The 23,069-nt window shown below is 43.9% G+C and overlaps 1 protein-coding gene and 1 long non-coding RNA gene across 4 annotated transcripts in view; one reads left to right on the top strand and one right to left on the bottom strand.

Moving 5' to 3' along the window:
- WWOX (WW domain containing oxidoreductase) overlaps nucleotides 1-23,069 on the bottom strand; it is a 1,113,301-nt gene that overhangs the window by 960,577 nt on the left and 129,655 nt on the right. The gene's annotated exons all lie outside the window — the stretch shown is intronic.
- Nucleotides 9,635-16,732, top strand: LOC109023709 (uncharacterized). 2 transcript variants are annotated; one of them, XR_010131595.1, is made up of 4 exons: nucleotides 9,635-10,199; nucleotides 13,201-13,301; nucleotides 13,704-13,754; nucleotides 16,400-16,732. It is a non-coding gene; the product is annotated as an uncharacterized lncRNA (long non-coding RNA). The 2 variants fall into 2 exon arrangements; XR_010131594.1 differs by lacking the exon at nucleotides 13,704-13,754 and having other exon boundaries at nucleotides 9,641-10,199.

Here is a 23,069-nt window from a genome sequence, read left to right as displayed (position 1 = left end):
ATGATGAAGCCAGAGTATTCATTAAGGGACCAGATGAACTAGCATTTATTGAGCACCTTCTGTTTGCCAGGGCATATAAGAACATACTGTGATGAGGCACCATGAAATACCACCTTTGAACAGAAACTGGGTAAAAAACAAAAGTAGGCTTCCTCCTCCTCCTCACAGCATCTAGTGCAGCCACATTAGATGGGAAGAGCCAGAACTAGGCAAGTTATTCCACTCCCTGATCCTCAGCTGCCTCGGTTGCCATCTCTGCACCTGCAGGGTGAACACACCCCAATAGCGGTAATGTAAGCATACCCTTAGAATGATCCTGTGTGGGAGATGCACCTGAATGTGTGGTCCGGGCTGGGGAATCCAGGAGTGACCAACCCAGAGATTTGTTCCTTATATATAACAGACATCTGTGCCCCATGCCTGTCCCGTGGAACACAGGCCAAACAGGGGATTGAGGTCCTGAGTTTGGAGTTAAATGAAGGTTGCCAGGTAGAGGTTGTTAGGGGGAGGGTGTTAAGTGAAGGTGTGATATAAACGACATGACATTTGCAGGTGGTTATGGTTTTCCTGCCCAGCCCACCGCCACCACTGGACTGTAGGGAGGTGGATATCCTGTCCAGCCTACCGCCACTGGACCATTTCTGTATGTAAGGTGGGCAGTTGTACTATCCAGCCCGCCATCACTGGACTCTCTCCCCTATATGTAACCTCCTAATAAAACCCCATGTCTATCTGTTGGCTCTGAGTGTCTTCTTCAGCTCTTGAACCTGGTGCCTTTCCTATTGAGGTTAATAGGGGTTCAGCATGACAGCACCTCCACCTCCCCTGGCACAGCATATGTACCCAGTAAGCAGTCCTTACAATACCAATAGTTTCTATCTGTTGGGCACAGCCAATTAGCCAGGCATGTCAAATGGAAGATCTCATTTAATCTTGCCAAAAAAAAAATGTTGTTCGTTGTTGTTCCTTCTATTACAGAGGAAAAAACAAAGGCAGATGGAGGTTACATTATTTGCCTAAAGTTACACAGCTAGAAAGGAGCAGAGTTAAGAATCAAACCCCGGCCATCCAGCTCCAGAACTGAGCTTGTGACCCTGGCATGGGTATTTCCGGAGCTCTCGCTAATGTGCCAGATAGACCTTGTGCTAAAAAAATGATCTGTGTGTGTTTTCTCATTTAATATCCATACAGCCCCCTAAATTGGAGATTACTACTGTTACACAAGTGAGGAAACTGATCTTGGAGAGGGCCAGTCAGCTGCCAAGGTCACAGAGCCAGGGAGTGGGGGCGGCTTGCCCAAGGCCAGGTCTGTCCCACCAGGTGAAGGTAATGATTAAGAACACAGGTCTGGAGTGGGTTTGAATCACTGTGTTGAGCCGCTCACTGGGGACCTGGCCTCAGCCCTCTGATTACTGCAGGGCTTTATTACTTTCTGAGTTCTCTTTGCTATCTCACTCGCCCTTTCCTCCCATTTCTCCTTCTGGTGCCCCTTCTCCCCTTCCAGGCCCCCAGCCCCCAGCCCCCACCCCACAGCCATCTCTGCATTAAATGTTTGTGGAATGTTCACCGTTCAAAAGCCACGTTCTAGTTTGCGGCTTTCAATTCTTGGGAAGAAAGGGGCCATATAAATACAAAAAATCAAGTCCGAAATGTTGTTGAAATGATCATTTTGGTCCACCTAAGTTTATACAAAAACATTTTCCATGCTCTGATCTGCCCACTTGCACTGCTGGGTAGCCCAAGCTCCAGATGAACGGCCTTCTCACCTGCATGCTGAAACCAGCCGAGGCTGCTGCCACATTAAAAACTCAGCCCAGGCTGCTCCTGAAAATGTTTCTGCCCTCAGAGCCACGTACTAAAAATTAAGGGGATTAAGGGAACTCTAGATTTACATTTAAAATAAAGGAGAAACTCACTGGAGAGGCTAATGCGGCGTGCACTGGAGGTAGCTACTATCACTAAGCATTAAGATAAACAATACGAGTGGCATTCTGGCCCGCGCCTGGCAAGGTGCAGGAGTCCCTGGAGGAAAAGGAATGAGAGTGCCTCAGCGACCTCATGAGGCAGTGCAGCTTTGCATTAATGCCTGCAGCTCTGGAGGCGGACTTCCTGGGTTCACATTCACAACACCTCCACCGCCACCACTCCATGAGCTTGGGAAAGACATTTAACCATTCCATGCCTTGTCATCTATAAAACGGGGCATGACGCCAGACACGGTGGCTCACGCCTGTAATCTCAGCACTTTGGGAGGTCGAGGTGGCAGGATCACGAGGTCAAGAGATCAAGACCAGTCTGGCCTGGTGAAACTCCATCTCTACTAAAAGTACAAAAAAATTAGCTGGGCGTGGTGGCACGTGCCTGTAGTCCCAGCTGCTCCGGAGGCTGAGGCAGGAGAATCACCTGAGCCCAGGAGGTGAAGCTTGCAGTGAGCCACGATCGTGCCAGCCTGGTGATGGAGGAAGACTCTGCCTCAAAAAAAAAAAAAAAAGGCCGGGGGGCATAAGTACTTCCTCAGAGGGTTGTCCTGAGGACTGAATGATGTCATTTAATTCACGTTGATATGGTTTGAATCTGTGTCCCCACCAAATTTCGTGTCAAATTTATTTATTTATTTTTTGAAATGGGGTCTCGCTCTGTTACCCAGGCTGGAGTACAGTGGTGCGATCTCACCTCACTGCAACCTCCACCTCCCGGGTTCAAGCAATTCTCCTGCCTCAGCCTCCTGAGTAGCTGTGACTACAGGTATGTGCCGCCACGCCTGGCTACATTTTTGTATTTTAGTAGAGATGAGGTTTCACCGTATTGTGCAGGATGGTCTCAAACGACTGAGCTCAGGCAATCCACCTGCCTCGGCCTCCCAAAGTGCTGGGATTACAGCGTGTGCCACCGCACCCAGCTTTCATGTCCAAATGTAATCCCTAACGTTGGAGGTGGGGCCTGGTGGAAGGTGATTAGATCATGCGGACAGATTTCTCATGCATGGTTTAGCACGTTTGCTGTGTGGTGAGTCGGCTCTCATGAGATCTGGTTGTTGAAAAGTGTCTTGCACCTGCCCCCTTGCTCCCTCTCTTGCTCCTGTTTGCACCATGTGAGATGCTTTGCTTCCCCTTTGCCTTCCACCATGATTGTAAGTTTCCTGAGGCCTCCCCAGAAGCCAAGCAGATGCTAGCATCATGCTTCCTGTACAGCCTGTGGAACTGTGAGCCAATTAAAGGTGTCTTTTAAACAAATTACCCAGTCTCAGGTATTTCTTTATAGCAGTGCAAGAATGGACTAATACACACATAGAGGATGGAGCACTGTGCCCAGCTCATGCCAACACTCCATCAATGTTAGTACTTAGCATCAGCATTATGTTGCATAGCTGATGATTCATATACACATCACTCCCTGCAATCAATGCCCAAGCCTTGCAAGATATGTGCTTCAATCCCCACTTTACAGAGGGCTATGGATGGCCAAGGCTCCACCTGCAGTTGGGTTCTACATAAGTGTCCTCTTCCCTCACATCTTCAGTAAAGTATGAGACCTCCATCAATGCCTGCTTGGGTGAGGAGCATGGGTGGGTGAAAGGTAAGGGAACAAGTGGAACTCCATATCCAAGGGAGGCACAGTGTGGACCAGAAGAGCATCCCTAGGACAGTGAGGTGATCCAGGACTGACCTGCCCCAAGGCCAGAGATGCGGGAGTGGAAAGTCACATGGAACCATGAGCTTTTAAAAGGGGCAGGGGGCAGGTGTTGGGAAATTGCAGAATTAGTGTTTGAGCAGATGCAACAGATCCAAAGGAAATAGAGATTGCAGTTGAAATCTGGGTCCAATTGGCCCTATCAGCTGCATTCATGTGTTACCTCCCTGGTCAGCTGTACCCTCCTTCAGGGTTAGGACTGCATTCTTACCAATGCTGAGTCCTCTGGGATCCCCAGAGGCATCTTTTGCACCCATGGCAAAAAAAAAAAAAAAAAAGGTGGGCAGCAGCAATGAGAACCATGTCCACTAGGTGCAAGTAATAACGGGTGCATTGTTCCCTAAGGACTTAAAAGTATTAATAAAAGTGACCAAAGTTTAACTGCTTTTTATCATCACCATGCTTGGTGATTCCAAACAATGTCAGTGAAAACAGATTACTCCTGCCGGCAGCAGGGCGGGTGTCGGGGGGGGGGGGGGGGGCGGCCACACCCATCACACCCCCTCTTGGCACCGCCATGATTTTATACACTGCACTCAACAAATATTCTCTGAAGGGCTGAAAAAAAGGGGGCTGGGGAAGGGAAGAAATCCTGTTGATTTCTGAGCAGCAAACACGTAAACATAACTGACATTAAGATATACAAAATACATCTTTCAAGGAAAGATGTGCCATTCTTTCTTGTGTGAAATAAAAACACCTCCCCATGCAAGATTCCAACTGCACAGACTGATACTGCTATGGGCTGACTGGAAACAGGACATCTTGCATTCTTGTGGCTCCGAAAATCACTCTGGGGTCCAAGGATTTATTTCCCTCTCTCGGGAGTCAGGGACAGACAATAAATACCCCTCATCAGCTGATCAATTGCTCACACTTCCAGGCAAGCACCCATCACTCCCCACCACACACACCACCCCACGCCACCTGAACAAGGTTAAAAGAACGGACTCATGACTGATGGTCAGGGGGAACTGGCTTCAGAAGAGGAAGTTGAAAATATTAAGAAATCAACACGGGCATTTAAAAGCAAAGCCTTTTCCATGCCACAGAAGATGTTTTGCTATTCATCTTGTTCCCTGACTCTGCTTCACCAACTTGATGGAAGATGGTTTAACTGACATAAAAACCAGCTATACATGAATAGCGGTGATTGATGGAACCATTCCAAACATCAGCCAAAAATGGCACTGAAAGATGCCTTGGGCTTCCTGTTAACTGTTTTATGAGGGGACCAACAGGTTTCCCCCCTCTTCTTTAAAGAATATATTAGCAGCACAAGTACTTTCAAAAACAGGGTAGTGTTATACCAAGAAGGGAAAAAAAAAGGTAGGAGGTCTTTTGCATGTTAGTGTATGTATGAAGGGAGTTAGGACCTGGCAAACTGGGTTATATGAGGCTTTTTCCGTACACAGCTCTTTGGTTTCATGGTACATGATTTAAATAGGTTGTATTTAATTCCATGTAATAACAAATTGTGCCATTAAGTAGTTCTACTGTACAAATGCAATGTTTCAACGGCAACAGAAAGAAAATCCAGCCTTTAAAAAATGCACAGATGCTCCAAATGAGCCATGATAAAGAAAGGGGTGGGGAGGGGGATGATCTGCAAAAAAGAATGAGGGAAGGCAGATTTGTACCACTTGTGCTAAAGTGTGGAGCCTTACCATTCAGGGAGAATGAGACTTTTGCAAAATGGCTTCCTAGTCTTTGAATGCTTCTTAATATGGAACGGACGAGAACAGAGGTGGCAAGAGGGTTAGAATTCCCCCTTTTTGTTCTCCTTTCTGGAATGGAGAGGACCTTTTCCTGCCTTTCTTTGCTCTTATTTTGAAGAAGGTTAATTATGACCTGGAAGCGCCTGAAGTGCCCAGGCACTTGGGTCTCAGCTATTGTCGAGGAAGAATATTGTCTGCGCTGTACCGCAAGAACTTAGGAAGCATTCACATTTGGAACTGCTTTCAGAAGGCTCGGGACCGATTCCATGTGGTGGCATTCTATGGGATGACAAATCCCCATTCCGTTCCCACTACTTGTCTTTGAAGACATGCACATTAGTGAGGCAGAAAATTTACTTGACTTTAAAATAAAATAAGCTGGTTATCTGGCCCATCTAGAATACATTCGTATCTCAGCATTTCAAATCAAAAGGCCCACTTATTCCTGTCCTCATCCTGGCTCTGAAGCCAAGCTCAAGGTGCTCTCAATTACATGGTAGATTTCTGGCCCAAGTTAATATGTATCAGGACTTCTCAAGCGTTTGTGCCTTTGACCTAGAAATTCTACTTCTGGCAAATCAATCCCACAGAAATAATTTTAAATGGGAAAAATGCTTTAGAACCAAAGATGTTCATGGCCATGGAAATGACAACTGAAAAGAGTAAGTAACAACCTAAAAATCCAGTTAGAAGGAGAATGATGAACTAAACCGTGGTTCCTCTCATTGGTTTACTAACATGTCCCCATTCAAAGCACTGTTCAGGACCGTCTAGAACAACCTGGAGGCATGCTTTTAAAATGTTAAGAGAGAAAAGAAACTATTATCTATATGGGATAATTAACAATGTGTTAAAAATATACATATCTCTGGAATATTTGAATTGCAGGAGGAGAATTAATTTAGAGATAACAAGCAAATCCATCACGAGTACATATGCCACAATTGTAACAAAACAAAATAAAACAAAATGGCCTGGGCATTTGAAACTACTGTAAGAATATGTGCCAAAATGCTGAGTAGATATATATTGGAGGATTTTCTTTTTCAATCTTTTTTTCAACTTTTGAGTATTTTCCCTTTTTTATGAATATGTCCCTATTGTGTATGAGAAATAGCTAATTTTAAGAAGAAACAGAACTCCAAGGGGGAAAGAAAACACTTTTTTTTGCTCCTATGAGAATTCACTGGATAAGGGCTGTACATTTCGGGCCCGCCTACTTCATTCCACAGGAATTAGTAACTGCAGGTGCAGGTGTTGCTACTGCTCGAAGGCTAAGCCCTGATAAGGCCTGGGGAAGCCCAGAGACTAACAAATGGGTTTCTTCCAGGACTTCGCTGCTGATTGATCACTGCACTTAATCCTTTCCAGAGATAATTACTCAAAAGGACCAGGAAAGGTAAATTTACCAACGCAGGCCAACGTGACTAAAAATAGAACCATAAAAATCTTGGGGAGATGCAATGCAGCAAGACCATGGTCTTCATTAAGGCAGGGCTGAAGGTGGAATCCTATTCCAGATACTTCACAGCTTAGATCTTTTGCCAAGTCTCTCACAGTCTCAAATTCCCCATCATCAGCAGGAGTCATAACAGATTGCAAGGAGGTTTAAATGAGGCAATACATGAAATGTGCCATAAACGGCAATTTATCAGCATCTATGATCCCTAAGATTAAACACTGACCACTTCCTTATGTGCCAGACACAAAGCTGAGCACTTCACATGTACTGCTTCACATACTCCGAGAATTATTTTATTTAACCCCCATCAGGAAGAGACTATTATCATCTCCTTATCACCCACAGGGATGCTGAGGTTACGAGGCATCAAGGGACCTACCCACCATTGCACAGGCAGAAAACAGGAGAGCCAAGACTGACACCCCCAGCAGGAGGTGTTCCAGCCACCTTGGACACCTTCCACCACAGCCTGAGCCGCAGTGAAGTGCTTTCAGAGGGGCAGTCCACACTGGACATCAAACGGTAGAGTGGAGATTGGGTCAAGGACAGGAGCTTCATTATCTTAAGTGAATTAACACAGGAAGAGAAAACCAACTACCACATGTTCTCATTTGTAAGTGGAAACTGAGCATTGAGTACACATGCACATAAAGAAGGGAACAATAGGCCAGGTGCAGTGGCTCACGCCTGTGATCTCAGCACCTTGGGAGGCCGAGGCAGGCAGATCACTCGAGGTCAGGAGTTCGTGACCAGCCTGGCCAACATGGAGAAACCCTGCCTCTACGCAAAATACAAAACTTAGCCGGGCGTGGTGGTGCACACCTGTAGTCCCAGCTACTCAGGAGGCTGAGGCACAAGAATCGCTTGAACCCAGGAGGTGGAGGTTGCAGTGAGCCAAGATGGTGCCACTGCACTCCAGCCTGGATGACAGAGTGAGACTCTGTCTCAAAAAAAGAAGGAAACAATAGACACTGGGGCCTACTTGAGGGTAGAGGGTGGAAGGAGGGAGAAGACCGAAAAAGCACCTATTGGGTACCATGCTTCTGACCTGGGTGACAAAAGAATCTGTATACCAAATCCCCATGACATGTCATTTACCTATTTAACAGCCCTGCACGAGTACCCCAGAAACTAAAGTTTTTTAAAAAATGAAAATTAATAAAAATTAAAAGAAATCACAGATGTTTGCATATCACATCAGTTACTGCAGATATTTCAAAATATCATTTACACTCAACACTACTTAAAAGTATAGGTGTTAGTAGATACACTATTACCTCTTGTGATTTAATGTACTATAGAAGAAACATGTGTATTACTATGGAACAATAAAAATTTTGATATTTGTATTTCAAAAACAAAACAAAGGAATAAGGGCTTCCAAACTTTAAAATGCAAGAGAGCATCATGGGATGACAGTGGAAGAATGGACCTGGGTGAGATGAGGCTAGGATGGGGAGAGGGAAGGGAAGGCTCGCATGTCTCTTTTTTTGTTTTTGGTTTTTTTTGAGACAGAGTCTCCCTCTGTTGCCCAGGCTGGAGTGCAGTGGTGCGATCTCAGTTCACTGCAACCTCCACCTCCCAGGTTCAAGCAATTCTCATGCCTCAGCCTCCCAAGTAGCTGGAATTACAGGCGCACACCACCATACCCAGCTAATTTTGTTATTTTTAGTAGAGATGGGGTTTCACCATGTTGGCCAGGCTGGTCTCGAACTCCTGACCTCAAGTGATCTGCCTGCCTCGGCCTCCCAAAGTGCTAGGATTACAGGCGTGAGCCACTGTGCCCGGCTGGCTTTCATATCTCTTATTCTTTCTGCTTCCGCTCTCTCCTGTCCCCTATTAGCCATGGGTTCCAGAAAGGAGAGAAGGCTCGGGAGAGCAGGGGACTCAGGAGGTCACCCCGCTACCCTCACCTTTTTAATAACCCTCCTCAAATCCTGGTTCCACGTCTCCCTCACTCAAGGATTTATGTCTCATTTTCAATGGAATGTTACATTTGGTCAGACCACGAAGAAAACTCCTCATTATAAACTAGGAAATGTGTGGAGAGAGAATTATTTACCCAAGGCAGCGCTCAGTCAGTGTTGCCCGAATATTTATTTAGCCCACACACGGAGAAGTTGTGTTAATGTTTGCCAAAGAATGTAGCTTTATAAAGTAACTGGGTCAAAAAAGACAGCATATCATTTTACAAATAACTTTAAAATTGCTTAAGTTAAATACCCGGGCTCTCTCAGGTTTGTCTTTTCAAAAACGCTGCAGAAACAATATCCAGAATTATGTCTAATAAAATACAGGTATCACAAAGTGGCTGTTTAGCCCATTAAAGAAAATGGAGAGTGAAATCTGAATTATTTCTACCCGAGGCAGAAGCAGACAAAGTTACCAAAATTATGTTAGGCCGACGTCGCAATTCTTCAAGTCTGCAGGGCGGCAAGGCTAACAGCTCCTGCACCAAGACTCTATTAGGAGAGCTGTATTTTTCAGTCAACAATGACAGGCATTCCATTCCTCAGCCTCAAATCTAGTGTAGCTATGGGGAATTCACCCAAAACATTTGCTTTTGCTTTATCAGTGGCATTTGTCTGCCTCAAAAGCCCTGTGAGGGAGAGGGCTACTAAGTGACGCTGTCAGGCAATACTGTTGGAGGCAGCTGATTTGATGGACAAGAAGGGGAGCAGTGACCACCTGGGTCACTCTGACTCCGCCCTCTCTGAGCCAAGTGAATCTGAGCAATGATGTCATAATAATCATCAATAGCAACAGTGGCTGGGCGTGAGGGGCGTGGTGGTTCACGCCTGTAATCCCAACACTTTGGGAGGCCGAGGTGGGCAGATGATTTGAGCTGAGGAGTTCAAGAACAGCCTGGACAACATGCTGAAACCCCACCTCTACTAAAACTACAAAGAATTAGCCAGGCGTGGTAGCACATGCCTGTAGTCCCAGCCACTCGGGAGCCTAAGGCAGGAGAATTGCTTGAACTTCCCCAGCTTCAAGAGGAAGAGTCTGTAGTGAGCCGAGATGGCGCCACTGCACTCCAGCCTGGGTGACAAGAGTAAAACTCCCTCTCAAAACAAACAAACAAACCAAAAAAACAAATAGCAACAGCAACCATAATCATCATCACCATCAAGGCTGGAACAAGGATGAGGCAGGCAGGCTCTGATAGTTAACAGGAGGAAGCAGACCAAGGAGGGAGAGAAAGGAAGGCAGAGAAGGGAAAAAAAAAAAAAAACCACAAATGATAATAATAGATGCTGACATTTATGGAGCACTTACTATGTGCTGGGAACCATGCTGAGGGCACACCGAATCCACTGAACAGTTGGGTAAGTATCATGGGTCAATATCATTCTCATTTTAATGTTGATAGTCACAAGACTTTCATCTGTACAATGGGGGTACTGCTGGCTCCCAAGGCCAGTGTTGGTGGAATACAGTGAATAGAGGTGAGTACCGTGTGACAGGAGGCTGCATCAGTAAGCAGGGGCAGCCAGCCAGGTGAGGAACATGCCCACTGAGATGGGGGTCAGGAGGTTGAGAGATCCCCAAATTGCAAGTTGTCATCTTGAGACAAGGGATATCTTGCTGGACACTAATTCATTCTTGGAGTCTCCCTCTCAGCCCTTTGGCTTCATGTTCTAGAGAGAATGACCACAGATACCCATTTACTCAACGCTTCTCAATGAGACAGGGATCTTCTAAAGGGCACTGTCTTATATAGATCCTTGTACCTGCAATACCTGCCTGGCCCAGCCTGGCCCTCGCAGGTTCTTGTGAAATATTTGCTTATGAGTAAGCAAATGCATAACACGAGACGGCTGCTCTGGAATGACAGTTGCGAACACAGGAGGCTGCTGAGACTTCCAGAGACTGTAGATAAAGAACAAAGACCCTGTGAAGTTCCTCCGGGAAGCCAGATGTGGCAGTGTGCTAGGGCTGCCCTAGATAATCAGCACAAGCTCAACAGAAACTGACTCTCACAGTTGAGGAGACCAGAAGTCTGAAACCAAAGTGTTGGCAGGGGTGACCCCTCGCGGAAACTGTGCCAGGTTTCTCTCCTAGTTTCTGGGGGCTGCCCATGACCGTGGCATCTCTTGGCTTCCAGATGCATCACTCCAATCTCTGCCTCTGACTTCAGAGCCTTCTCCTCTGTGTCCTCTCCTCCTTTTTCTGTTTTGTCTTTTGGTGTTATTTTTTTTTTTAAGAGATGGGGTCTTGCTATATTGCCCAGGCTGGCAATGAACTCCTGGGCTCAAGTGATGCCCCCTCCGCAGCCTCCCGAGTAGCTGGGATTGCAGGCACACCCACCACTGTGCCCTCTGCTTTCCTCTTCTCATGAGGACAACTGTCTTTGGATTTAGGGCCCACTCTAAAGCCTGAATGATTTAACCTTGAGATTCTTAACTAATTACATCTGCAAAGACCCTGTTTCCATCTAACGTTACATCTGCGATTCTGTGTGGGTGTGGATTTTGGGGAGACGCTATTCCACCCACTACCCTTACACTGCAACTCACCCACACTGACAGCTTCCCTTGCCTGTGCCTGTCCAACTGGCTTAGAACCGGAGCATGGCATCGTCACCATGGACTTTGAGAATGTATAAAGACAGGTGCCTGGTCCCATTCCCTGTGAGTCTTGAGGAAAAAAGAAAAGTGAGCTTCAAAAACTAGAAGAGCCAGCCTGGTGTGGTGGCTCACATCTATAATCCCGGCATTTTGGGAGGTTGAGACTGGCGGATCACCTGAGGTCAGGAGTTCGAGACCAGCCTGGCCAACATGTGAAACCCTATCTCTACTAAAAAATACAAAAACTAGCCAGACGTGGTGGCGTGTGACTGTACACCCACCTACTCAGGAGACTGAGGCAGGAGAATTGCTTGAACCCAGGAGGCGGAGGTTGCAGTGAGCCAAGATCGCGCTGCTGCACTCCAGCCTGTGTGACAAAGCAAGACCCTGTCTCAAAAAAAAGAAAAAAAGCTAGAAGAACCAAATCACTAATGCCTAAGCAAGAACAGAGGGGATAGAGGGGCCTGGGAAGCAAGGCCTGTAAGATCCCTTGGCAATAACACACCAGTCCCATGAGCAGGAACACAAAACATTATACCTGGAGCCAGTTCTCCATCAGGGTCTCAGCATGAATGAGGCTCTTCCTTCCTCACAGGGATGGGAGGACCACCCTGCTTTCTTTGCCCTTCCCAGGAGGAAGGGAACAGCACCTTCCCCATTTCTGCCAGCATCTGTCCATCAAGAGCTGGTCAACAGCTTAGACTCAGGGGATGCCACAGTCCACATTACAGCGTCACTGGGCCAGGGCTGGGAGAAGCCGTGGGAGAAATGCAGAATGGGGAGGCTGAGGCAAAGTCAGGATGAACCAAAATGTGGGTGAGCACCAGACACAGTGGCCACCTGAGGAGGAAACACACAACAGCTGAGAATCCACAGGGGATGCGTGGCCAGGTTAGAGCATCCTGGAATCAGGCAGGTACGAGGAGTCCACGAAGTGGAGAGGTGATGCAAATCTGCAGGCCTTGGGGACAAGAGCACATCAAACCCTTGGGGGCCGATGCCTTCAGTATTCCTAATTCCTCCATGTTAGAAAGGTATTTTGGGCCAGGTACTGTAATCCCAGCACTTTGGGAGGCCAAGGTGGGCAGATCACCTGAGGTCCGGAGTTCGAGACCAGCCTGACCAAAATGGAGAAGCCCCATCTCTACTAAAAATACAAAATTAGCCGGGTGTGGTGGCACATGTCTGTATTCCCAGCTACTCAGGAGGCTGCGGCAGGAGAATCGCTTGAACCTGGGAGGTAGAGATCACGGCAAGCCAAGATCACACCATTGCACTCCAGCCTGGGCAACAAGAGCGAAACTCCATCTCAACAACAACAAAAAAAGTAATTTAGCACATATACTGCATATTACAAAATACCTTTGCGGGGTTTGGGGCAACATCCTATAACAATGACATTTCTATTTCTTCAGTGAAAATGTGATTATTCAGCCTGGCCAACGTGGTAGAGAAACCGCATCTCTACAAAGACACAAAAATTGGCTGGGTATGGTGGCACATGCCTGGAGTCCCAGCTACTTGGGAGGCTACAGCAGGAAGATCGCCTGAGCCCGGGAGGTCGAGGCTTCTCTGAGCTGTGAACACACTACTGCACTCCAGCCTGGGTGATGAAGTGAGACCTTGCCTCAAAAAAACAAACAAAACAAAATGAATATTCACACTAGAAAGGAGAAACAGGGACGCTAAAGCTGAAGTCAAATTTCACCACCAAATAAATTTACTATAAATATACAATAAATTTGTTTTTGCTTTTCAGATCTCTTTGGGTTTTGGAATAACAAAAAAGGGACTGTACATGGATATTTCCAAGCTGGAACCGAGGCACTTTCTAGACGAAGGCAGCCTTATCCCCAGGAGGTAAGGTGTGGAAGTGAGTTGAGGGTTGAGGCCAGCAAGACTCAGACCACAGCCTCCTGCTCCAAACAGCCACATCACTTAATCTATTTTGTAAACCAGGCTTCCCTCAAGGGATCTGGTTTAATGAGAGAATTTGGGAGCTACAAAAAAGACTGAAAATTGTTGGACATCAGATGTTGGCAAACTTTTTTTGTAAAGGGCTAAATAGTAAACAACTTAGGCTTTGTGAGCCAAGAGGCAAAACCGAGGCTACTACAGAGGTATTTACATAACAGGAGAGAAAAACAAATTTCTGCAAATTTTTTATTGATGAAATTCAAAACTTTATGACACTGAAATCAGAATTCCATATCATTTTCCTCCTTCAAGAAATAATATTCTCCTCCTTATTCTTTTTTGCAGATGATTTAAAATGCAAAAACTATTCTGAGCCTGCAGGCCACAGCCAAAGAGGTACCGGCTGTATTTTGTCCATGGGCAGGAGCTTGTGACTGCTGGTCTAGGTCATTCCAGGTCAACCAGGGGCCTCTCCCAGAGTGAGAACCACTGGTGACTCCCCAGAGTGGGACCAAGTGAAAGCACTTGGCTGGAGCAGAGGGATACGAGCCTGGCTGCTCCTAAAACAAGACACTACTTGCCTTTGATGTTCAAGTCATTTAAGAACGCAATTGCTTCCTACTCAATTTTTCAAAACCAAAATAACAAATACAATATGAGCCATAACTTAGCAAAATTACGTGTTTTAAACAGTCTCTTTCAAAAAACAATAGATTAAAAAGTGCAATGTTTTTACCCCCTCTTAAATTGGAATCATGGTATAGCAGGCAGGATACAAACTTCTCATTTCCATTACATATTTTCAGTGCCATCATTAATCTGAATGATATCAACAAAATGCCCAATGCACATAAATCAGTCAGACTTTGAATCATTCCTGCAGCCTCTGAACATTTACCATGGAGCTCAATAAGCCAGGCAAGAACACAGATTTTTTTTTTTTTTTTTTTTTTTTTTTTTTTTGAGACGGAGTCTCACTCTGTCACCCAGGCTGGAGTGCAATGGCGTGATCTCGGCTCACTGCAACCTCTGCCTCCTGGGTTCAAGTGATTCTCCTGCCTCAGCCTCCTGAGTAGCTGGGATTACAGGCATGCACCACCACACCGGCTAATTTTTGTATTTTTAGTAGAGATAGGGTTTCACCATATTGATCAGGGTGGTCTTCAACTCCTGACCTCGTGATCCTCCCATCTCGGCCTCCCAAAGTGCTGGGATTACAGGTGTGAGCCACCGGGCCCAGCCGTAGGAACACAGATATTATCATCATGGGACAAGTCATCCATTCCCAGATTCCAGGACCCTCTCTGGTGTCCACTGTGGATTTCAGCACATGTTTAACTATGAAAGTCTAGTCACGCTTTTTGATATACAGGTTCATGGTTACTAGTGTCTTATCCTGCTTGAGCCAAGAATATGCACTAACAGATTAGACAAACCTTGAATTAAAATGTGCAACCCACCATCCAAATGGGGAAAGATGATTACAGACAAGTTCGTACCAGTAAACTACTTGAAGGCAATTTCCTGTGCTTAAAATGGCCACGTGAAAGGTGTCCCTGACATGGAAAGGACAAATCATGAAATGACCCTTGAAGCTCCTAATGTGTCTGTCAAAAAAGCAAAGCGAAATGTCAAACTGAAAAGCCAAAATCATCACAGAAACACCTATTCTTCAGAGGCCTCAAATCTCAAACTATCTCCCACCATCCTTTGTAAGTATGTATAAGGAGGCCAGGAAACTAGCATTTGCTGAGATTTTACTCTCAGCTTTGTATGCTTTGCATAAATGATGTCATCGAACACATTGACAGGTGAGAAAACTAACGTATTAACATTTTAATTACCTTGCCCTATCACGAGATTAGAAAGATTCAGATATGAGACATCCAAAGTCTGTGATCTGAACACCAGAGTCAGAGGTTGGCAACCTATGGCCTACGGGCTGAATCTGGCCCACTACCTGTTTCTATAAATAAAGTTTTATTGGAACACATCCGTCCATTTATATATTATCTGTGGCTGCTTTCCTGCTGTAACAGGAGAGTTGAGAAGTTGCAACAGAGACCATAAAGCCCACAAAGCTGAAAATATTGACTATCCAGCCCTTAAGAGAAAAAGGCCATGCCCAAGCTCCTGTGGGTACCTGCTATGCTACAGCCCCTCTGCTGGGGGAAACCAGCCCACTCACAGGTTCCCAGTGAGGCAGGATCTCTGGGCAGTTCCTTAGTAATTGGTGGCTCTATGACTTCCTTCCCCCAATCACCTTGACCATGTAGTCTGGACAATATGAGCGCCCGTGACGTGAGGACCGCCTTGTAGACAGGGTGGCCTGGCTGGAAAGCCTTGTCCAAAAGGCACAACAGTGACTACACTGAACCCATCCCATGCATCCTTTTGAGAGTTAGAAGGAGGCAATTGCAAGCCGGCTGCAAAAGAAAAAAGACACCAGAGACTTAGAAACCAGTGAAGCCACGCTGAAGATGCAGACAGAGAGCTAGAGACAAGGTCAGGGGCCTCTGCGGCACTCCAGACCCGGTCCGGAGGCTTTTCCATGCTTAGGGGCAAGGATTGTCAGGGTCCTGCTGTCCCTTTCTTTATCCTCCTTTATGATTCCCCAAGAGCATCCTGAGTGCACCTCCACTCCCTGCCACCAGGGGTCAGATGAGCCTGCCTGGCAGGCTTGTTTCCCTCCACCAGACAACAGGAAGGACCAAGATTGGCAAAGTGACACATCCTCTCCAAAAGAAGAACATGCAGAACAAATCAAAGAACACAAACCACAACTGACAAACACAGCCACACTCAATTTTAAAGTACTGAGCTGTTTGAAGAAAGGAAGCATGGCAAGGCCCCTTCCTACTAATAACAGTAACAACAATAATACTAAATATTTTATAATAATTTCAAATTCTTAATTATTTATGATATTTCCCTCCATGAACATCATGAACATCATTACGTGTGTGTGTGTATTTTTCTCATTTTAAAACCAGCAGATGAGAGTAAAGGATTTCTTTATCCTTTCCCCCACCTTTTTACAGGAGGACCTACTGTTACGTGTTCAAGACCACCCAGAAAGAAATTTGAAGTTGGGTTTATATCCTTAATCCCTCAGTTAGAAAAAAAAGAAAAGTGAAGAAACTCCATCTCCAAGATCCTGCTATATCAACTTCAGTTTTTTGAAGTTAAATTTGATTTTTAAATCCCTTGGCTGATAAGACCTGTGTGGGGTTTTTTTGTTGTTTTTTTGTTTTGTTTTGTTTTATCATTTTACCTCTACTTTAAAAATAGAGACTTGTGGTTCTTTTTCCAAAAGCAGTCCAACAGAAAGTGAATGGTGGTCAATGCATAATAAAATGAGAGTTACCTTTTGACTTGGAAGAATTATTAGCATTTTGATTTGATGGGTTCTTAGCTCTTCAAATTCAAAAATACCTTATTCAAGTCTAGGAGTTTTCCGAATACTTCGGTTCTAAAGATTACCCTTTTTCGATGCTTTGAAAACTAAAAGGTCATATCAGAATAGAAATCTGGCTGTTGAATAACTTGTAAGCTCTGCAGAGACATACAAAAACATGGCCACTTTAGCCAGCAGTGTGGCGAAAGTATGGGGCCCACACTACACACACACATATGAACTTCTCATGACCCTCAAGTATATTCATATGATATATCACAAATACCATAAAGCAGCATTGTAATTACAGGAAGGAATTGATTTTAAAAGGCCTACATCAAAATTAATAGTCATAAAAGTATAATAACCTAGACTGGAAAATTTAGGGATTAGAGCATTTTGAACATTATACCTCAAATTTATAAAGGCTGTATATTAGCATTCACAAAGGTTTTTAAAGATGGAATAGCTATGTACACGGTGAATTTATTCTAAAATCCAGACTCAAAAAAAAAAAATGAATATGAACTCCTCCCCACCGTGTTCTGGACTAAAATCAATAAGTTCCCTTTAGGTAATTAAAATGCTGGTCCCACGACCTGCCATCCTATTCCCAGGCTTAGAATGTTAGGAACACTGTTTCTGCTTTGAGACTAGAAGAGAGCAGGTTACCCTGATGCCTCTGGGGCCAAACACAGGGGTTACATTTTCCCAGTAGAAGAAATCAGCCCTGATCCTCAAGAAGAAGAACATATTGGCATGTTTTGGTGAGACTGAGGCATACTGCATCTTGGGGTAAAAACTGAATCATCAGGCCAGGCACGGTGGCTCACGCCTGTAATCCTAGCACTTTGGGAGGCCAAGACGGGCGGATCACCAGGTCAGGAGATCGAGACCATCCTGGCTAACATGGTGAAACCCCATCTCTATTAAAACTACAAAAAAATTAGCCGGGTGTAGTGGCAGGCGCCTGTAGTCCCAGCTACTCGGGAGGCTGAGGCAGAAGAATGGCATGAACCCGGGAGGCTGAGGCAGAAGAATGGCATGAACCCGGGAGGCGGAGCTTGCAATGAGCCGAGATCGCGATAGTGCACTCCAGCCTGGGCAACAGAGCAAGACTCCATCTCAAAAAAAGAAAAATTTTTTTAATCATCAAAGGAAAATGTTTCAAATTCTAGGGTAAGCTGACACGGTATACATATACAGTGAAATACACCCAGGGAGGCTGAAAGTCCAATAGGCCACCACAGCACATTAAAAATGTCCTGTTTTACCTATAGCCAACAATAACAATAAATTATATATTTAAAAATGTGTTAAAAGGGTAGGTCTCATGTTAAGTGTTTTTACCACAATAAAATATTTGTTTAATGTCCTCTACATGGCTATTATGATTGGAAAAGGCATACCTTGAACAGAGATGAATAAATCTGCATATCTGTGAAATGTCAGTTCAGCACGTTGATCGTCAGTAATCTTTTCAGAACATTTCAGATAAACGAAAATACCACCAATGTCTGAGTTTGAACCTGAACTGGTTTCAGCTAAAGCGATCATATTCAGCCAAAATAATGGGTATTTCTTTCTTGGCCTTCCTTCTACAGACTTCTAAAAGACAGTGGCAGCACTGAATATCCTTTTAGAAACAAACAATTACAAATTAGCTGGGCATGGTGGCGCACACCTGTAGTCCCAGCAACTTGGGAGGCTGAGGCAGGAGAATTGCTTGAACCTGGGAGGCAGAGATTGCAGTTAGCCAAAATAGCACCACTGCACTCCAGCCCGGTGACAGAGCGAGACTCCATCTTAAAAAAAAAAAAAGAAAAGAAAAGAAAGAAAAAGAAAAACAGCTACAGATATTCATTCCTTTTTAATTTCTTGAGAAATAATAGACCAGTAAGAATCACATAAGAAGCAGTCTACATTTTTCAAAGAGTTTTTACAGACCCCATTTGATCTTCAAAAGGGCCTCCATTAGGAAAAACTAAATTCAAGTTTAAAACTATCCATTTTATTTCTCCCATAAAAATATATTCAGCCCCTGGAGATAATCTCCAAATTCCTCAGATTTTAAAAGTTAATTTTTCTTATCTTGATCCAAAATCTATAGAAACAAGGATTTTTCACCAACAGTGAGCTCCCTTTTCATAAAATCCTTATCTACCAAGATTTACCTCTGCAAACCTCTACAGTCCCTGGTTGTGAGCCCCTGATGGAAGAAGCTAGCATAAAGAAGTTCACAACTACTGGGGAGGGAACAACCTGACAAGCTGCAAGCAAGAAAGGAGTGAAAAACAGAGTTAATTGTAGAAGAATTTGTGTATTTATAAATGTAGGATAAATAAGATCATGTAGAAACTCTCTTTAGACTTCCATCCTTACTGCTGTAATTGAACGAACAGACGAATGTGTTTGACCACAATTGCCCTAATACTATTTTTCCCATAAATACCTGAAATTCTTCAACTGTTAAGTTTTCCTACTCTGGCAATTTTAAGGAAAGTGATTCTTGAGGCTGTGGGTGAAATACCACATTCATTTTTTTTAAAAAAATAAGGTATACTTACTTGTACTTTCTACCATTTTATATATATTCTCTGTTTAAATTGTGTAGCCCCTAATAGACTGCAAAGACAATGATAAAAAGGAACTTGCCTTATTCACAGGTACATCCTTGGAACTTAGTAAAGGGCTTAACCTCCATAGCAGGCAGTCAAGACTTACCGAATGATTAAATAAAAACACTGAATTCCATATTGTGCAGGGAAAAAAAATCAAGATTAGACCTCAGAAAAAATTGACATGTCTAGTAGAACTTACTATCTGGGCAAACTTGAAGAAAGTGCAATGGGAAGGCCTCCTCAAAAAAGACATTGAAATCAACATGGGACCCATTCCCACCCTGGATTTCTCGGAATCAGCTACTCCTTAAGTTCGTATTTTGTTCCACTCAGCCAATGGCAATTCCGGGAGAGAGGCAATTGATAATAATTATGTTTTCTGCCTTCTCTTGGGTTATGAATTTATCATGATGCAAAAGTCGAGCTACTCTGATGACACGTTAACAATGATAAACACCATAAAGACAAAAAGAAACTGAATTTAAGCATTTGGATTCTGCAGAGGAGTTTATTAAACAGATTAACTAAGGAAAGGCAAAGCTACACAATTATGGAAAACAGGTAGCAACACTCAGGCTGACTATTTTCGATGGCCACCTGAGAGCGGATTTCCAATGCCCTCATTTCTGTAGGTACATTATCCTGTGTTTTATTGTTAGTCACAGCTGCAAGTTGATTAATCTGCATTCAGAATTTCTAAGTGGCAAATGTGCAATGCATAGTAATATACATTTTTTTATGGACACTGTGAAAATACCGAAGCCACATCTCATAAGTAACTCTTGCTCAACCAGTGAGTAAAATCCATAAAAGAGTTTGCAAAAGGCTTTGAAAGAGTTTGGTTTGAAAGGAAAACTGCAAGAGCAAATCCCTCTCCTCCACCCCAGCCCTTAAAAAACAAAACTAAACTAAGTCTAAAGCAAAACCAAACAAAGAGAATAGTTGGGTGATGTCAAGCTGCCAGAATCATAAATGTTGTCAGTTCACGTCCCAGTCTTCCTGCTCTCTTGGCATTGCCAATAAAATCCAGAAACACCAGGGATGACTCAGTACCACAGTCAGTGCGTAAATAAGGGATAAAGATACCTGTTAAATCCATTGCCTCAAAGCAATCATGGGAGGTTCTTAAGAATACTGAACCTCCTCTCCGTTTTCTGCACTAAAGAGATAAGGAGTGGCATGGATAATCTAAACGTGTGGAAAATATATATCATTGGTGTGAGAACACATATTCTGATAGGTGTTCCCCTCCATCAACCCCCTAGTCTATACTCCTAGCTGCTTTATCTTCCAGATCATGCCTCCCCTGCTCAAAGTGAATTTGCCTTCCCTTTCACACTGACCTTAGAAGTGGATCTGAGACCATGCTTCCTAGCAGGAGAAAACAACTTTTCCATTTGAAAACCTTTCCGAATTACCCACAACTCTGACAACAGGTGCTCAGCAGTTGATAGTATTCTTTTTGGAAAGTTTTATCAACCACTTAAGTTAACTTGAAGACGCCTAACAGCAGGATATGGTCAAGCAAACATGTTCATCAATTAATTCAAATGCAATTTTGGTTTACTTTTATATGATTTCCCATGCTTAAAACTACTAATTGCTTTCCCAGGCTGGCTGCATGAACATGGCCCAATCAAAGAATGCAACAGTCAAATGCTTGTGTACATCATGTTACCTGTCCATTTCCATCAGAGACATCATGGACACAGCTGAAATACTAGGCCTGGCCTTCTGTAAGTTCATTAGAGCATCACAAACATAACTGCAGATATTCTCACTGTTTGTGACTCTGTGATTCAAATGTTTTCACAAACCTTCCCTGGCACTGCGTATTAGATGGATTGAAAGATGTTGAAACGTAAGGCCAGGCACGGTAGCTCACGCCTGTAATCCCAACACTTTGGGAGGCCGAGGTGGGAGGATTGCTAGAGCCCAGGAGATCAAGACCAGCCTAGGCAACATGGTAAAACCCCATCTCTACAAAAAATATAAAAATTAGCTGGGTGTGGTGGCATGCACCTGTAGTCCCAGCTACTAGCGAGGCTGTTGCAGAAGGATCGCTTGAGCCCCAGAGGTCGAGGCTGCAGTGAGCCATGGTCATGCCACTGCACTCCAGCCTGGGTGACAGAGTGAGATCCTGTTTCGAAAAAGAAAGAAAGATGTTGAACTATACATAAGAAATGAAAAGAAATAGCTGAGATATGGCTTTTGGGGAGAAAGAATAAAGCATCAACTAATAGAATTCAGAAAGAAAAGGAGGTACTCATCAAGGCACTCTGCTAAGGTTTGACTAACGGGATTCCACATGGTCTGCATGTTTATGGCTTAAATGAGCTACCAACACTGAAACTGTCCACTTAATTAGCCCCAAAACAAGAAGTACAGACTGTGAGTCTGAGACCTACAGAGACTCCAAAAACAGAAACTACCATTGCCTCAAGCTAATCACTCTAAGTCCTAGAAATACACCTGAGGTTGCAAACAGTCCACTTCATTCATTATTTTATATATATCTCTCTATATATAGATATAGATAAATATATATATAGATATATATATCTCTCTATATAGATATAGATATATATAGATATATATATCTCTCTATATAGATATAGATAAATATATATAGATATATATAGAGAGAGAGATATATATAACAGAAAAAATCTAAATGTCTAAAGGACCAGATATAAGTTAATCATAAAACGATGGCAACAAAAACAAAGGCTTCTTGAGTTAAAAAGAATGGAAAATATTTAACTAGAGTTAAAAAGAAAAGCAATTTGATCAAGAGTCAGGAATGGTAGGTTCCAGTCCTGGCTCTTTTTATTCTTTTTATTTATTCCTGTTTATTTTCATTTCTTGTATATACTTCAAAAAGGCAAAATATTTATAAAGTCCTTCTGAGTATGAACACTATGATTCGTAACCTCATCTTTGCAATGGAAAATTCACTAGTATATTAAATTCAACCAATGGGAGAGGTTAGGTAGATGTAGGATCACATGCTGGAAGAAGCTACAGAGAGGGTTATACAAATGGGACACGCTGGTATTATGAGGTCAAATAACAAGTATCTTAGCACAAACCAGCCCTGGCATAATTCAGGATAACAAACAACACAAGGTGCAAAAATAAAAGTAAGTACACATCAAGTGGACATGGAGCTTCCTGTTAGATTTGACCTTCCGCATAATCACCACAAAGGATTTAAAACAATTAAGTTGAAGTTTACGGACACTTGGCACAAAAAGCCACGAGAGCCTCACCCAGGTAGACTATTTCCACACCTCCAGGAAGGAGAGAGTGGTAAATGAAGGGTATTCCAGCAGACTCTGAAATGAAGAAGGATGAAACTTCAATGACATATCTGTCAACTAATGATTTTCACCAGAAAGTTTCAATTTTAAAAGTTCTACAATGTGAATTTTTAAGTCATCTGAAATGTTTCAATGAAGAGAATATGATTCCTAGGCCAGATACAGTGGCTCACACCTGTAATCCCAGCACTTTGGGAGGCCAAGGTGGGAGGATCGCTTGAGCCCGGGAGTTTGAGACCTGCCTGGGCAATGTGATGAAACCCTGTCTCTACAAAAAATACAAAAGTTAGTTGGGCATGGTGGCAAGCACCTGTGGTCCCAGCTGCTCAGGAGGCTGAGGTGGGAGGATCTCTTGAGCCCAGGAGGTCAA

This window comes from Gorilla gorilla, chromosome 18, assembly GCF_029281585.2.
Source record: "Gorilla gorilla gorilla isolate KB3781 chromosome 18, NHGRI_mGorGor1-v2.1_pri, whole genome shotgun sequence".
Lineage (NCBI taxonomy): Eukaryota > Metazoa > Chordata > Mammalia > Primates > Hominidae > Gorilla > Gorilla gorilla.
Note: the sequence above shows the minus strand (reverse complement) of the source record. Positions and strands in the feature narration are given on the sequence as shown.